Genomic DNA, 16,920 nt, shown 5'->3' with positions numbered 1-16,920 from the left:
CAACCCCGATTGACCCAGTCGAGATCGTTGAAGTGAGCGATTCCCCTTCGAAATTGGCTTTTTCTCCTAGGGGGCTGCAAGATACCCCCAATATAGAGTTTCTCTGCATGGGGACGCCCATTGGTGATAAAAATATGTTTGTAAAGCCTTCAATTGCGCCTGAGGATGAGCCTGAATCTTGCATTTCGCTTATTTTCTGTGAGATCGACAGGCTATGCGAGCAGGTAATCTATTCGTATATTCTACTTGGTGCCCCGACCTTTGACCTGCTAACCTTATTTCTTTTGTGGTTCCAGGCCAAGGTGCTTTATAATCACACGTTCGCCAAATTTGATACCGAGCTGACTCGCCGCGAGGGCAAACATAAGAATCTTACCTCGGAAGTTGACGAGCTCAAGGCCTTTTCTACTAAGAGGGAGGAAGAACTCCATGGCCTTCGGGATTGCTTGGAGGCGGCGTCCCGGGAAAAGGCTCATCTTACTGAATAGGTTTCATACCTCCCATTTGAATTTTGTTTGTACGTCTAACTGACTTTCGTGTTTTAATATCTTTGGGTTGATTTTTGCAGTTTAAGTAGAAGGATGTCCTTATGGGGAAGGAGCTCCGAGCCAGGGACTCCAAAATTCTCAAGCTTAAGCGGCACTTGAGCGAGGTAATCTCTGATAGAGATGCCCACCGGGGAGAGGTGGTTTCGATCGGGCGTTGCCTCAAAGATGCGAGGGTAGAGAGCAATAAGCATAAGGATGTCCATACTGAGTTGGTTCCTACGCTATCCGAGGTCAGGGATGAGGCTGAGGCGCTCATGACCTCGCATAAGGAGGACGCTGCTACTGCAAATGCTCAGGCTCGGAAGGTGTCCGAAGAGGTTGATTTGCGCCTGACCTAAGTAGTGGAGCATGCCCGATTAGAATCACAAAGACATACGCTCGAGGATATATACACGAGGGGCATTGATTTAATCGCCGAGATTGAGAGGGTGAAGACCCTAGAAGAGGAAGCTAAAACCTTGCTTCCTTCCAAAAGCGAGTCGAGCAGTGTTTCGGGAGGTGATGAAGATGGAGGCGAAGTCCCTGAAGGGGAGGAGGACGTTGGAAACACGGAAGTTATGGCCGAAGCTGCTGAAAGCATATTTTCTGAGGAGGCCGTCGAAGGTGTAGCTCCAGTGATAGATTAAGGTTTTCATTTGCATTCTACCTTCATAAGGGCTTCTATATGTAGGCGTTGTAATTGTACCTTTATGAGTCTTTTTATATGTGTGTCAATTTTGTACCTTTTTCTGTTTTCCCTTTGAACAACTTGTGGCATTCGTTTGGAAAGTGATCAAATGTTGTGGGTCTCAAATTTAGAAACTTGGGTTCGTGCTACCATCAAAAGTTTTGCAATGGTCGAGAGTCGACCTATAAGTCTCTCTTATTGGCTCCGAGGCCATTTGCACGGATTTTTTAGATTATCACATGTTGGGTCGGTACGATGTTTAATGTAAGCTGGCATCTTAGGCTCTTATGCATTTGCTCTTAGGCATATACAGTTCACTGCTTCAGGTTCAGTCTCCGAATCGGCTTTTGACTCGAGCTCATTAACCCTTAAGTTTTTGAATTTAAAAATGGCCCTTAGGCTCTTACGCATTAGGTCGGTGCAACCTCTCATACGAGCTGGTGGCAGTGGCTCTTACGCATTGGGTTGGTACGACCCTTTATATGGGTTGGCGATAATGGCTCTTACGCATTGGGTCGGTACGGCCCTTTATATGGGCTGGCGACAGTGGCTCTTATGCATTGGGTCGATACGACCCTAGTGACAGTGGCTCTTACGCATTGGGTCGGTACGACCCTTTATATGGGCTGGTGACAGTGGCTCTTACGCATTGGGTCAGTATGACCTCTAATATGGGCTTTATTTTTCCCTCGTTAAGGACTTTTTGAAATTGTGTTTGCCTAACTCTTTGACGGTTCGATAATAACCTCATTTGTGAGTCGTTACGTAATGATGAACGAGCACCTCGGGAGGTTTTGCTTGGTGTCTTAGTGTTTCGAAGCCTATAGTTTGGAGCTGACATGGTCGAAACTCTTTTTCCTATGTCGAGGTTAGCTTGTTTAACCGGTTCTTTTCAAAGTATTTTTGAAGCAATTGAAGGCCCGTGATTTTGTAGCGATGGTCGGGCGTCCCCGAGTCGCGTTAGTTTGGCCGGAGCCTTATGACTGTGGTAATTTTTAATTCCTGAATGGAGTAGTTTTAGCGTCTATTCCAAGGGAATGCTTTTTAGGAGTCTTAAAAGTTCGAGGATATAGCCTTAACTTTAAGTTCGGGGTACTGCCTTTTGTAAGGTCTTACATTTTGGTTACTTGATACAAATATAGCTCATGCCTTGTTTGAGGTCTTACAGATATTATTACTTGGTACAATTATAGTTCATGCCTTGCTTGAGGTCTTACAGATATTGTTACTTAGTATAAGTATAGTTCATGCCTTGGTTGAGGTCTTACAGATATTGTTGTTGCCTTATATAGGTTTGACGAGACCGAGGTTGCCCACATGGGGTCTTGTTGCTTTGGGTTTTTGATAAATCGATAAGGTGGCGATTGGTGATAGTCCCCAATACATTGATGGTTTCTTGACGCCAGTCCCTGAGTGTTCGGGATGCTAGTCCCCGAGTGTTCGGGATATTTTTTGATTTTGGAGTCATTTTTGCGAACTTGGTGTTTCCTGATTGAGGGATTACGAGTTTTGAGGTTCCAACCCAGAGGTCATATGGCTTCGAGTTTTTGACGCTAGTCCCCGAGTGTTCGGGACATTTTGGGCCCTGGAGCCATTTTTGTAAACTTGATATTGCCTTATTGAGGGCTTATGAATTCTAAGATTTCAACCCAGAGGTCATACGACTTCGAGTGTTTGATGCCAATCCCTGAGTGTTCGGGGCATTCTTGGCTTCTGGAGCCATTTTTGTAACCTTGATGGTGCCTTATTGAGGGCTTACAAGTTCGAAGCTTCCTGCTCGGAGGTCTTGTGACTTCGAGTTTTTGACGTCAGTCCCCGAGTGTTTGGGACGTTTGTGGCTCTGGGCCATTTTTGTAAAAAATATCGAACTCCTTTGAAATGCGAAAATGCTTTGATGGAGGGGAAATTATTCTTTGATTACTTGGTACAAGTATACACATTTTTGCTATCAAGGGCCTAGTTATTCTATACGGACACGGTTCGTTCGATCGTTTGGCCCGGTACATCGTTTTACTATCAATATCCCATTTAGCATGTCTTGGCTTCTCCGAGGAGGTGACCTTCTGGGGGGATGCCCCCAAGGATTCGAGGTTGATTGAAAAGAAGCCTTGAATACTTGTTGGGTCTTCCTTAGGTAGCATATGGATGTTGCCTCGTTAAAAACCTTACCGGTAAAACCCTTCTTGGGATAAAAACTAGGTCGAAGGAAAAGAGTGCAGTGTAGTTTTTGAAACCTAGGGCCTTTGTGCTTTTAGAAGTAATAGCGCTTGAGAATTGATATATCCCAATTGGTTGAAGTTGTTCGCCTTCCATGGTGCCGAGTTTGTAGGACGCTTTGCCAACTACCCCAAGGATGCGATACGGTCCTTCCCGGTTCTAACCTAGTATTCAAGGTGAATTTCCTTAGGACTAAGTCCCTGATTCCAAAATGTCAGAGATTTGTTCTCCTGTTGTAGTATATTTTGATTCTCTGTTTTTGTGTGGCTATTCTGACCAGCGAGGCTTCTCTATTTTCATCTAGTAGTTCAAGAGAAATAGTCATGGCCTTATTGTTCGAGCTCTTGGTGGTGTATCGGAATCTGGCGGTGGGTTCTCCGACCTTAACTGGTCTCAAAGCCTCGGCTCCATATACTAGGGAGAAATGTGTTTTCCCTGTGCTTGATTTTGGAGTTGTTCGATAAGCCCAGAGTACTTCAGGTAATATTTCTCTCTATCTTCCCTTTGCGCTTTCCAGTTTCTTCTTTACGTTTTGAATGATGGTTTTGTTTGTGGACTCGGCTTGGCCGATTGCACACGGGTGATAGGGCGTTGATAGGATCCTTTTGATCTTGTGATCCTCGAGGAACTGAGTCACTTTGCTTCCGATGAATTGTTGTCGTTATCACATGTTATCTCGGAAGGAATTTCTATTCGGCATATGATATGGTCCTAGATGAAATTAATGACTTCATTTTACCTTATTTTTTCAAAGGCTTGTGCTTCAACCCATTTTGAGGTGTAGTCAGTCATAAATAAAATAAATCTAGCTTTACCTGGCGCCGTTGGTTGAGGTCCGACGATGTCCATCCCCCATTTCATGAACGGCATGGCGACAAAACTAAATGTAGTTGTTAACTAGGTTGGTGAATAATTGGGGCAAATTTTTGGCATTTGTCGCGTTTGCAAATTGGTGTCCTTCTCCATGTTGTCCCAATAGTAGCCTGCCCTGATTATTTTTCAAATTAAAGAATCGGCACCGGAGTAATTTCCGTAGGTGCCCTCGTGGATCTCTCGGAGCACATAGTCTGTATATCCCAGCCTGAGACATACTACTAGAGGTCCATCAAAAGTTCTTCTATATAGAGTTCTGCTTTTGTCGAGCAAGAATGGGGCTGCTTTGGTTCGCAGGGCCCTGGACTCTTTTGGGTCTTCGGGTAGCTTCTCGCTCTCCAAATAATCAATATATTTATTTCTCCAATCCTATGTTAGGCTAGCAGAGTTGATCTCGCCGTGGCCTTCCTTGATCACTTATTTGGACAGTTGAACAACATATCCGGAGAGTATGCCATCTTTCTCGACAGACAATCGCAGGTTTGTGAGTGCATCGGCTTCGCTATTCTCCTCTCGAGGTATGTATGCCAGGGTCCATTATTTGGAAGGGTGCAATGTGATTTGAATTTTGTCTAAGTAGCTTTGCATCATGTCTTCCCGAACCTCGAAGCTCCCATTTACCTGATTTACCACCATGAGGGAATCGCATTTTGCTTCAATGACTTCAGCTTCTAGGCCTTTGGCCAATTCCAGACCTGCAATCATAGCCTCATACTCGGCTTCATTGTTAGTTAACCTTATTCTTTTTATAAATTGTCTAATCACGCCACTTATAGGTGTCCTTAGGACTATGCCGAGCCTGAACCCTCTTACGTTCGAGGCACTATTAGTGAACAGGGTCCATATACGGGAAGATGGGCCCGTTTTAGCAAAAGTTCTTTCTCGACCTCAGGTACGATAGAGGGAGTGAAGTCGGCTACGAAGTCTGCCAAAATTTGAGACTTTATAGCCGTCGGGGGGTGATACTCGTTATCATATCCCCTGAGTTTGATGGCCTATTTGGCTAGTCGGCCCGATAATTCGGGTTTATGCAATATGCTTCGAAAGGGATACGTTGTTAAAACTCAAATATGATGGCATTGGAAGTAGGGTTTAAATTTTTGAGACGCACTTATTAATGCAAGAGCTAGTTTTTCCAGGTGCGGATACCTGGTTTCAGCATCACCTAGGGTCTGACTTACATAATAAATAGGGAATTGCGTACCTTTTTCTTCTCGAACCAGTACACCACTTACCGCTATCTCGGATACGACCAGGTATAAATACAATGTCTCATCCTATTTTAGGGCGTGGAGCAAAGGCGGGCTTGTCAAGTATCGCTTCAACACCTCTAAGGCGTGTTGGCATTTCAGAGTCCATTCAAAGTTGTTTTTCTTTTTGAGCAAGGAAAGGAAATGGTGACTCCTGTCTGGCGACCTTGATATGAACCGACCCACGGTTGTTATCCGCGCGGTTAGTCCCTGCATGACCTTTACGTTATTTACCATCATAATTTCTTTGATGGCTTTAATTTTGTTGGGGTTGATCTCGATTCCTCTATTCGATACCATGAAGCCTAAGAATTTCCCAATCCTACCCCGAAGGTGCACTTTTCGGGATTGAGTTTCATGTTGTAATTTTTGAGGATGTCGAATGTTTCCTGCAAATGAATCAAATGATCCTCTGCGCACAGGGACTTAACTAGCATGTCGTCAATATAAAATTCCATGGACTTGCCTATTTGATGTTCGAACATCTTATTAACTAGGCGTTGGTATGTGGCCCCTGTATTTTTTAGCCCGAAGGGAATCACATTGTTATAGTATGTGCCATACATTGCGATGAACGAGCTCTTTTCTCTATCCTCGGGGTTCATCTGAATTTGATTATACCCCGACTAGGCATCGAGAAAAGTGAGGGATTCATGGTCGACCATGGCATCGATCAAACGGTCGATGTTGGGTAGTGGGAATGAGTCATTTGGGCATGCCCTATTTAGAACCTTATAATCTATGCACATTCTTGGTTTATTCCCCTTTTGGGGAACTACCACCACATTGGCCAGCCATTCGGGATATTTTACTTCCCTAACAGACCCTATCTTGAGGAGCTTCGTTACCTCATCTTTGATAAATGCATGCTTTATCTCGGCCTGGGATCTCTTTTTTTGCTTCACATGTTTGTACCTGGGGTCGACACTTAGTCGATGGGTAGTTATCTCCGGTGGGATCCCTTTCATGTCTTAATGGGACCAGGCAAAGCAATCGATGTTGTTCGTAAGGAATTGAATGAGTTTTTTCCTGAGTTCGGGGGTTAATCCCATCCCCAGGTATACCTTCCGATCTAGGAGATGCTCGATCAATACGGCTTGCTCCAGTTCTTTAATAGTTGACTTCGTTGCATCCGATTCTTTGGGGGAAATGAAGGTTCTGGGAGCAAGGAAATCCTCTTCATCATCCTCGGGGGTTTGTTGGCTTTCCAACTCTTCCGAGGTGGAGTGTACAGGATTCAGTACCTCTTCATAGACCGCGAACATTTCCTTCGCCGCATGTTGCTCTCCATACACTGTCTTTATTCCGTCCTTTGTTGGAAACTTTATCATCTGATGCAGGGTCGATGGTACCGCCTTCATGTTATGTATCCATGGCCTACCGAGCAAGGTATTGTACCTCATGTCTCCTTTATGATGTGGAACCTGGTATCTTGAACTGCATCAAATATGTCAACTGGGAAGGTGATCTCTCCTTCCGTTGCTTTTCCGGCCATATTGAAGTCGCTGAGGATTCGGAAGGTAGGTAAGACCTGATCGAGTAATCCGAGTTGTTCTACCACTATTGATCTAATTACGTTAGCCAAGCTACCTGCATCCACGAGTACACATTTTATTTGGATATTATTTAAGAGAAATGAGATTACCAGCCCATCGTTATGTGGATGAGACAGAGTCTCAAAGTCTTCTTCGGTGAACGCGATGATGTCCTCAGATGCCTGGCCCTGGGTTTTCCCTTGTGTTGCCGCAGAAACCTTTGTCCGCTTCATTCCAGGTCCCTGGGGAACTTCGGTCCACCCGATAATCATATGAACTATGTGCTGAGGTTTTCCCACTCTGCTTGCCTTGTTTGCCTCTCCATCTTCCTGGGTGAGGTTTTTCCAAGTGTCTAGTTGATTTTCTCGGCGTATACTCCTGATGGTGTGGGAACTTACGCCAACGTGTTGAGTGCTACGTGAGACCATATCGTCGGGAATCGGTTCTGGTGCAACCTCAGGGTTTTGTGGTGGTATACCATTACCTGGAACAGCTGCACCATATTGTCTATGGTCTTCGAGACTGTTTTCGTTTTCCGAGTTAGACATTTTGACCTGAACTAAAAGATTCTTGGACAAAAAAGGGTGTGAAAGATAACTTGCGTTATGTAGTAAACCAGCAAGAAAATAATCACTATTATTTTTAGCCCCACGGTGGGTGCCAAAATATTTACCTTGAAAATGGTAATAACAATTAGATTTGATTTTGTGGTTCTAAAAATACGTGATCTATTTTTATGCTAGTTGTTAGGCAATAGATGATGAATGAGAGATTACAAGACAAGGTAAGAGCTGGTGGATAGCGTGGCGATCGAACTGAATGGCCGAAAATCGAGGCCTCGAGCTTGCATACACATGGCCTCGAGATCGAGTCGGATGCCCGATTAAGGGCAGTCGATGGAGGATCAACAGTTATGACAAATTTGATTGGTGCTCCTTATGATAAATAATGAGCAACAAAATGAAGAACAATAAATAGAACACAATAAATATAAGCAATAAATGTAAGTATCAAGATAGTGAGTCCAAGTTAGAGAGTAGAGAGAATGTTCTTGTATTGAATGTTGTGTATCCCCCTACAAAAATGACAAGGGACCCCTATATATATGAGGGAAACCCCCAATATAACACATGCTTAATTATTACCTAAAGTACCTAGTACAACCACCCAATTAGCCTAGTGCAGGCTGTCACTGTTTGTGCAGGCGTTGTCAGAAAAATACTGCTCCTAGGGAACTTCCCACTTACTTCTGATAAGCATCAATTCGTTCTGCCCCGACACCGGGAATGAAGTGTCCTCGAAGACTCTGAACCCTATGTTATTCTTTAGGTCCTTCGAGGTGAAATTACGTAATGCCTCATCGACCGTAAAATTGGTCTTCCCGATTTTAGCTGTATACAACTTCCTTCATTTAAAAAATTTGATCTCTCAAATAACGAATTTTTACATGTTATGGAAAGGGTTTCCAGTTCTATTATCACACATAAATACCACCGCAGACGTTCGGCCCGTTCCAACATAAATGTAAATTGTGCACTGCTGGGGGTCGAACGGCACGAACCATAGATACATCTATAAATTTCCCCGCTCGCGAATCATACATGCGACGCGGTCCCCGCTCGCAAATCATACATGCGACACAATCAAATATAAATTAGAAAAAAAATCACCCACTCGCGAATCATACTTGTGACTCGATCAAATATAAATTTAACATTTAAATCATATCTCTTTCTTGATTCTTTTCAAAATAATGGAAATTCATCTTGAACCTTTTTAAGGAAACTACACCACTCGTGAAACATACATGTGACGCGGTTACACAAATTTCTTAAGATATTATAATATTCCTCAATAATTTTCGAAATTTTGAAGTTCAAATGAAACCTTATAAAATCTTAAATTCTTCAAATTTCAATCCTTTCAAGGAAATTATTACTCAACCTCAATCTTGTTTCTTCTCAGGCAACCAATAAACTTAAATCGACAATAATATCTGGAAGGCATGATGTAAACCTAAACTACCCGGACATAGGCATAGCTAGTAGCTACATACGAAATCTCGTCACCTCGTGTGTATGTAGCACCCACAGTTAAAAGCACATATTAATTTATTTCACCGTATGAGTTAATTCCCCCTTATAAGGTTAGAAAGAAGACTTACCTCGCCCCGAAGTTCCATAACGAACTTCCAAGCCCTTCAATCAACTCAAATTGATGCTCAATGCTCCCAAAACTTGCCAATAAAATTAAAAAATTCCATAAATGTGTGCTCTAATACTCACGACAATTCAATTTAGACAAATTCCTAGCACCACTCGAAAAGTTAACAAAATCACCCTCGGGCACATGTGCCTGGATTCCAAAAAATTTCGAAGATAAAGTGTACTCATAACCTCACGAACTCAAATATATAATTTATGTCCAATTCCATGCTCAAATTCGTGGTAAAAATCCAATAATTCCAAGTTCTAGGTTTTTATCAAAATCCCAAATTTCTACTAGTTTTCATGACCAAATACATATATAATCCAAGTATTTAACTTGCAGCAAGTGCGAATCACTTACCTTGACATAGATGATGAAGAAGGAGCTCCAAAATCTCTCTAATACCGGCTCTCATGGAGGAAAATGAAGTGAAAATGGCAAAGATACCGTTTTAAAACAACTCAATGCCCAGGAGACCCTCCTTCGCGATCGCGAAAATCCCCTCGTGTTCGCGAAGGCCAAACTTGCACAGCATCTAATTTTCTTCTTCGTGTTCGCGTTCAAAGCCTCGCGTTTCACGAAAGCTCCAGGCTCCACTACTTCGTGTTCGCGGTTGGAGATCTGCTTTTCCGAAGGCTAAGCACTTCCAGGCCTAGCTCCTTCCTTCTTCGCGTTCGCGACCACTGCGTCGCATTTACGTAAACTTGACCAGCTCTTTCTTCGTGTTCGCATCTAATGCTTCGCGTTCGCGAAGGCCAAATCCAGCACCCACAAAGTTTCCTCTTCGTGAATGCAGGAATTTTGTGTTGGCGAAGAAGGAAACAGGACACCAGAATTAGCAGTTCCAAAATAGCTCCAAATGATCTGAGACCACCCTGAAACACACCCGAGGCCCCCTGGACCTTAACCAAATATACCAACACGTTACTAACTTAGTCGAGCCTTCAAATCACACCAAACAATGTTAAACCATAAATTGCACTCCAATTCAAGCTTAATCAACTTTAGAACTCAAAACTTCTGCATTCGATGCCCAAACCTCTCAAATCAAGTCTGATTGACCTCAAATTTTGCACACAAGTCATATTTGACATTATGGACCTATTCTAGCTTCCAAAATTTGATTCTGACCCTGATATCAAAAATTCCACATCCGATCAAACTTCTCAAAAACCTTCAAATTTCTAACTTTAGCCAAATGACTCCAAAATGACCTACGAACCTCTGAATCCCCTTCCTGACGCACCTCCTATACCAGAATAACCATACGGGTCTATTCCCAGACTCAGAATCCCAAACGGACATCGTTAACATAAAAATACACCTCCACCCCATATTCATGAAATTCTTCCAAAATACTTTCACAATAGGCACCGAAAGGTCATCCAAAACCCGATCCGGACATACGCTCAAATCCGAAATCATCATGTGAACCTGTTGGAACCTTCGAATCCCGGTTCCAAGGTTGTTTACTCTAAAGTTCAATCTTAGTCAATTCTTCCAACTTAAAGCTTTTGAAATGAGAATTTGCTTTCCAGTTCAACTCCAAACTTTCCGAGATTCAATTTTGACCATGCGTACAAGTCATTATACTAGAAGTGAAGCTACTCATGGCCTCAAACTACCGAACGATGTGCTAGAGCTAAAATGACCGGTAGGGTCATTACAGTCCAGTTGGACTAGTATTTGACCAATGAGGATGAGCCGGTGGCTATTGTAGCCCGGCAGGTTCGTCACTTGAGGTCTAAGAGTTATCATTCAGTTCGAGTGCAGTGGAGAGTTTAGCCCGTCGAGGCATTTACTTGGGAGTCCGAGCCGGACATTCGGAGTAGATATCAATATCTTTTCACCGGTCCAGGTACTTTTTATGTACGTTCGAGGATGAACGGTTGTTTTAGAGGTAGAGAATGTGATGGCCCGATAGGTCATCTAGTGTTCTAGAACTTAATTCTGTGTTTCGAAGCCTATTTTGCATTCCTCGATTTACGTGCACAGTCCGGGTGTTTTCCGAAAAGCTTTTAAGTTAAAACTAACAAAATATTTATTTTTTTGCCTTAAATTCCATCGAGTTGACTTCAGTCAACGTTTTGAGCAAATGGACCCGAATCTATGTTTTGACAGTCTTAGTGGATCCGTATCGTGATTTGGGACTTGAATATATGTCCGAAATCAAATTGAGAGGTCCCTAGCTCGAGTTATTGCTTATTGTTAAAATTTGAATGTTTAAAGGATTAATGAATTTGAAAGTTTGACCAATGTTTGACTTTATTGATATCGTGTCTGTATTTTGGTTTTGAAACCTGGTATAGGCCCATTACTATATTTATCACTTGTCTATCAAATTTGGTGAGAAACGGAGATGGTTTGACATGATTCGATCGTCTGATTGTTAAAATAGAAGTTCATGAGTTTTCTTAAAAAATTCATTTGATTTTGTGTCCAATTCGTAGTTCTAGGTGTTATTCTGGCAATTTTCCCTCTGACTATCTCTCACATCACAATGGGTCGCGCTCACTGGGGGTGTGCAGACTCCTAGAGGGGCCCCTTACGGCCCAAGCGCAATATCAAGCCATCTCGTGGCATCATCACTAGGATCTCAGCCTCATATCAATCAAGCCACCTCGTGGTATACATATCTCAGGCCCTCAGCCGCATAATCAGTATCAAATGTTTCCTCACAACATAGGCCATCGGCCTTATGCAGTCAAAATCCTCACAAGCCACTCAGGCAATAGTAAAATATGATTTTTATCCCAATTATCATTTAAAAGATTATTTAAGTGTTAAAACAGAGTAAATATGGCTGAGTATGAAAATTGTGAAAAATAACATGACTGAGTTCAAGTATAAAGTCAAAGCAGTCAGGAAATATCGATAAAAATCCCCGAATGGTTTCAAATAGTTGGCACAAGGTCCAAATATGGCATTCAGCCCAAATTATGATGATAGCAAACAGTTTTCAGTCAAATACGCGGTAAACAATCATTAGGGATGGACTAAGTCACAATCCCCAATAGTGCACGACCCCACGCTCGTCATCAAGCGTGTATGTTACCTCAATATGGCGCAACGATGTGCAAGTTCGGGGTTTCATACCCTTTGAACATCTTTTACAATCATTACCCACCTCAAACCTGTCAAATCTCTAGCCCGCGACGCCTTTTCCCCTTGAATCGATCTCCACTCACGTCGAATCTATCCAAAATCAAAACGAGAATGTCAAAATATGCTAAGGGAATGAAGCCCAAGAGAAAATAATCAATTTACTACATAAATCCCGAAATTACCAAAATCCGACCCCCAAGCCCACATCTTGGAATTTGATAATTTTTACATCAATAGGTTCCTTATCTCCCCACGAGTTCATACATATCAAAAGTTCTGAAACCTAACCTCAAATGGTCCTTCAAATCCTCAAGCAAAGGTCTAAGTTTCCAAGCCCTAGTTTCCCCAATTTTTGCCCTTAAATTCCATTAACTATAGCTTTTATCCGTGAAATATTAGCACAGGAATGAGTTTTTTGGTCCAAAATCCTTACCTCAATGAAGTTCCTTTGAATTATCTCCACAAAATTGCCCAAAACTCCAGAAATTCGCTTTTAAAATGATGAAACCCTCTGAAAATTGCGAAGGACGAAATATATACATTCTGGCCTAGGCATTTACGCATCGGCAGCCAATTTCCTGCTTCTGTTATTCTGCTTATGCGGTCAAGACCACTGCATATGCGCTCCTCACTTAAGTTCCCATTTTTTGCATCTACGATACAATATCTGCACCTGCACCATCGTAGGTGCGGTCTTCCTAGCCGCTTCTGCAATTTCTGCCTCCTTAGCTCATTTCCACTTTTGCGGCTCCCTTCCTCGCACATGCGATCCCCAATCCGCATGTGTGGAAATACTAGAAGCACAAAAATCTGCACCTTCAACAAAATCTCAAACTCTCCGTCAACCATCTGAAATTACCCCGAGGCCTCTGGGACCTCAACCAAAATCTCAAACATAACCCAAAACCTTATTCAAATTATACCATTCTTCAAAACACCTCAAACAATACCGAATCAACCAAAACACATCGGATTCAAGCCTAAGTTTCCAAAATCTTCCAAATTACGCTTTTGATCAAAAACCCAACCAAACCACATTTGAATGACCTGAAATCTTGCACACACCTCCCAAATGACACCACAGAACTACTGCAACTCTCAGAATTCCATTCTGATCCCTATATCAAAATCTCGCATGTCAACCGAAAATCGCCAAAATATCAACTTCACCAATTCAAGCCTAAATCTACTCCGTACCTCCAAAACTCATTCTGATCATGCTCCTAAGTCCCAAATCACCTCTCGAAGCTATCTGAACCATCATAACTCACATCTGAGCCCTCTAACACATAAGTCAATATCCGGTTGACTTTTCTAACTTAAGCTTCCTCAAAAGAGACTAAGAGCCTCAAACCTTACCAAAATCATTCCGGATTCGATCCGACCAACTCGATACCACATTACACGAATAAAAAAAGTATAAAGAAGCAAAAATCGGGAAAACGGAGTGGCAACTCATGAGATGACTGGCCGGGTCGTCATATGGACCAAGCGGGCCTAAGAGTTGACTTTTTTAATAAATACCTAAATTGAATCTTTTGCAATTTTGGGTAGTTCCTACGGCTTAATTTGAATTGTTTGGTTGGTCATTTGCTAGATTTTGTTAGTTCGGAGGCCTGTTTGAATGGCAAAGATGTGGTTGAGCTTTAAGTTGATCCTTGGAGCAAGGTACGTGTCGTGGTTAACCTTGACTTAAGGGATTAGGATTTGTTTGCCTATTTGCTACATGTTTAGGTGTTGGGTACAATGTATAAGTGAGGTGACGAGTACTTATGCATTGTTTTTGGGTTAAAGCATGTGGGTGGGCTTGGTCCTTGTAATTTATTGCCTACTTTGATCATGTTATTCGTGCTTAGACTACTTATTTATAAAATTGATAGTTTTTTCTGCGTTTATGATCTTCCTGTGATAACTGAGTATTGTTTCTAAATTTGAGGTTGGTATTATGGAACCATTTTGACATAAGGCTTTTTCTTTTCATTCTATCTCTATGTTGTTATATGGTAAGGGAGAGTGTTAATGCATGAAGGGTGATGACGTGCCATATTTTGAGTGTTAATGCACGAAGGGTGATGTCGTTCCATATTTTGAGAGTTAATGCACGAAGGGTGATGTCGTACCGTATCTATTGATTTATGATGAAAGTGAGAGTAAAAGCATAAAGGGTGATGATGTGTAATATCATTGTTCCATTGTGAGATTGGGAGTAAAAGCACAAAGGGTGACGCGGTGCAGTTTTATTCATTGTGTTTATTCGTTTTACTGGTTTAAGGCATATGACTGTTATGATTATCATTTTTGTAGTAAATGTCGTATCATGTACCCCTTTTGCATGTCCCCTCCAAATAGTGCATGTTTAACATTTATTTGTTATTATCTTGTACGTATACTATTATCCGCACATCTTTATTATGTGGGTGTCTTGACATAGCCTCGTCACTACCTCATCGAGGTTAGGCTCGACACTTATAGAGTACATGGGGTCGGTTGTACTCGTACTAATATTTGTACTTCTTGTGCAGATTTTTGTACGAGTCCCAACTGTCCGTGAGGCGTTTCAGCTCGGAACTGCTCTTGGAAACTCGAGGTAGATCTGGTGTCGTTCACACACCTTGGAGTCCCCTTCTATTTCCCCTATTTTACTGTTCTTTTCATTCAAGACAATTGTATTTACTTCAGGCCCTGTTTGTAGAGATTCTAGAAGCTCGTGAATTGTGAATCCAGATCTGGGTTGTACTAGATATTATTGGCTTTTATATTATTCCGCACTTCGTTTTAGTTTTATTTCAGCTTAATTGATATTGTTATTGGAATTGGTTAAAATTGGATCAAAGACCCTCTAACGTTGTCTTGCTTAGAAAGTGAAATGTTAGGCGCTATCACGGTCCCGAAGCTAGAAATTTTTATTTTCGTGACACTGTCACGACCCAATCCTCCGTCTGTGAGAGGTCGTGACGGCACCTAGTCTCTATGACTAGGTAAGCCTAACATTTGCAGAAACAACCAAAATTAAAGCAAACCTAAACAATTAACATCAACAGATATTTAAATAGCTGAAAGAAATGTTGCTCGGCATGTACAATAACTAACTTACAAAATATACACAGAATTCTCATAAGACCCGAAACATCATAAGTCACAAACTTCTAAGTTTTATGTCTAGTTGTTTCTATACATCAATAACTAGAAGAAGTAAAGGAGGGACAACACAAAGGGATAGAGGAGGACTCTGAGGTCTGCAGACGCGGGCAAATTTACCTTGAATTCTCCGGGTAGCAGCAAGTATGCAACGAATAGTGAGGCTGATAGGAGGTACCTAGATTTGTACACGAAAACATGTGCAAAAGATTAGTATGAGTACATCACAACGGTACCCAATAAGCGCCAAGCCTAACCTTGGTCGAGTAGTGACAAGGTCAGGTCAGGGCCCTACTGGTATATATAAATTAAAAAGAAATATAAATATCGCAGTATAATAAGAGACTGAAATTCAACAAGAGGAAATTACAAAAGAATAATAGTACAGTACACAGGAATAACAATAAGGGATCTCCTGAGATACCGTCTCGTAGTTTCAAAAGTAAATGTACATGGGGATCTCTCAGGATACCATCCCACAGTGCCAAAGTAATTATGCAGGGGGCCCGGGATACCGTCAAGTAGTCCCGAAGTAAAACTGCAGGGGGATTTCACGGAATTACGTTTCGTAGTCCCAATGTAAATACGCAGCTCAAAAAATGGAAATATTAGTTACTACAAACATTTATGGAATGTGCGTGGGAAAAAGGACAAGCTTTGGATTCGGTGGGTTCATTCTTACTATTTCAAGAAAGGTTGATAAAGCTTCATGGGTGGTAAAAAAGATTTTGAATGCAAAAGAAGTATTTGAGCAAGCTGGATATACTGAAGATCATGTAACTCAAATGACTAGTTTCTCCATAAAAAAATGTACTGCTATATTAGCTGGGACATCCAAAAAGTCGACTGGAAGAGACTAATTTGCAACAATCCTGGGTCACCAAGGTGGGCGTTCATTCTTTAAATTGCTATCCATAGAAGACTTCTCACCAAACATAGGGTTGCAAAGTGGAAGCCTGTTGACGACTTGAAATGTCCTTTTTGTAATAACGAAGACGAATCTATTGATTATCTATTTTTCCATCGCCATTACTCTGCTACCATCTGGGACAGGATATTGGGGTGGCAAGGGATTTAAAGAAAGTCTATGGGGTGGAAGGAGGAAATTAGTTGGGTTGTGAGGTATGGGCAGGGGAAATCTACTGATGCAACTCTATATAGAATGACGCTGGCTTGCTATTTGTATTGTCTTTGGCATGAGAAGAATATGAGATTGTTCCAACACAAATGGCAAACTGCTGAGATACTGGAAAGGCAAATTATCCAAGATGTCCATTATAGAGGCACGAGCTTTTCTAGATTAAATAGGAGGTTGGAAAGTCTGTGTTTTTATCCTTAATAGTGAGTGGTAAGTGTCTTAAGGTGTAGGAGATGTAGTG

Source organism: Nicotiana sylvestris, chromosome 11 (assembly GCF_000393655.2).
Source record: "Nicotiana sylvestris chromosome 11, ASM39365v2, whole genome shotgun sequence".
NCBI classification, from domain to species: Eukaryota; Viridiplantae; Streptophyta; class Magnoliopsida; order Solanales; family Solanaceae; genus Nicotiana; species Nicotiana sylvestris.
Note: the sequence above shows the minus strand (reverse complement) of the source record.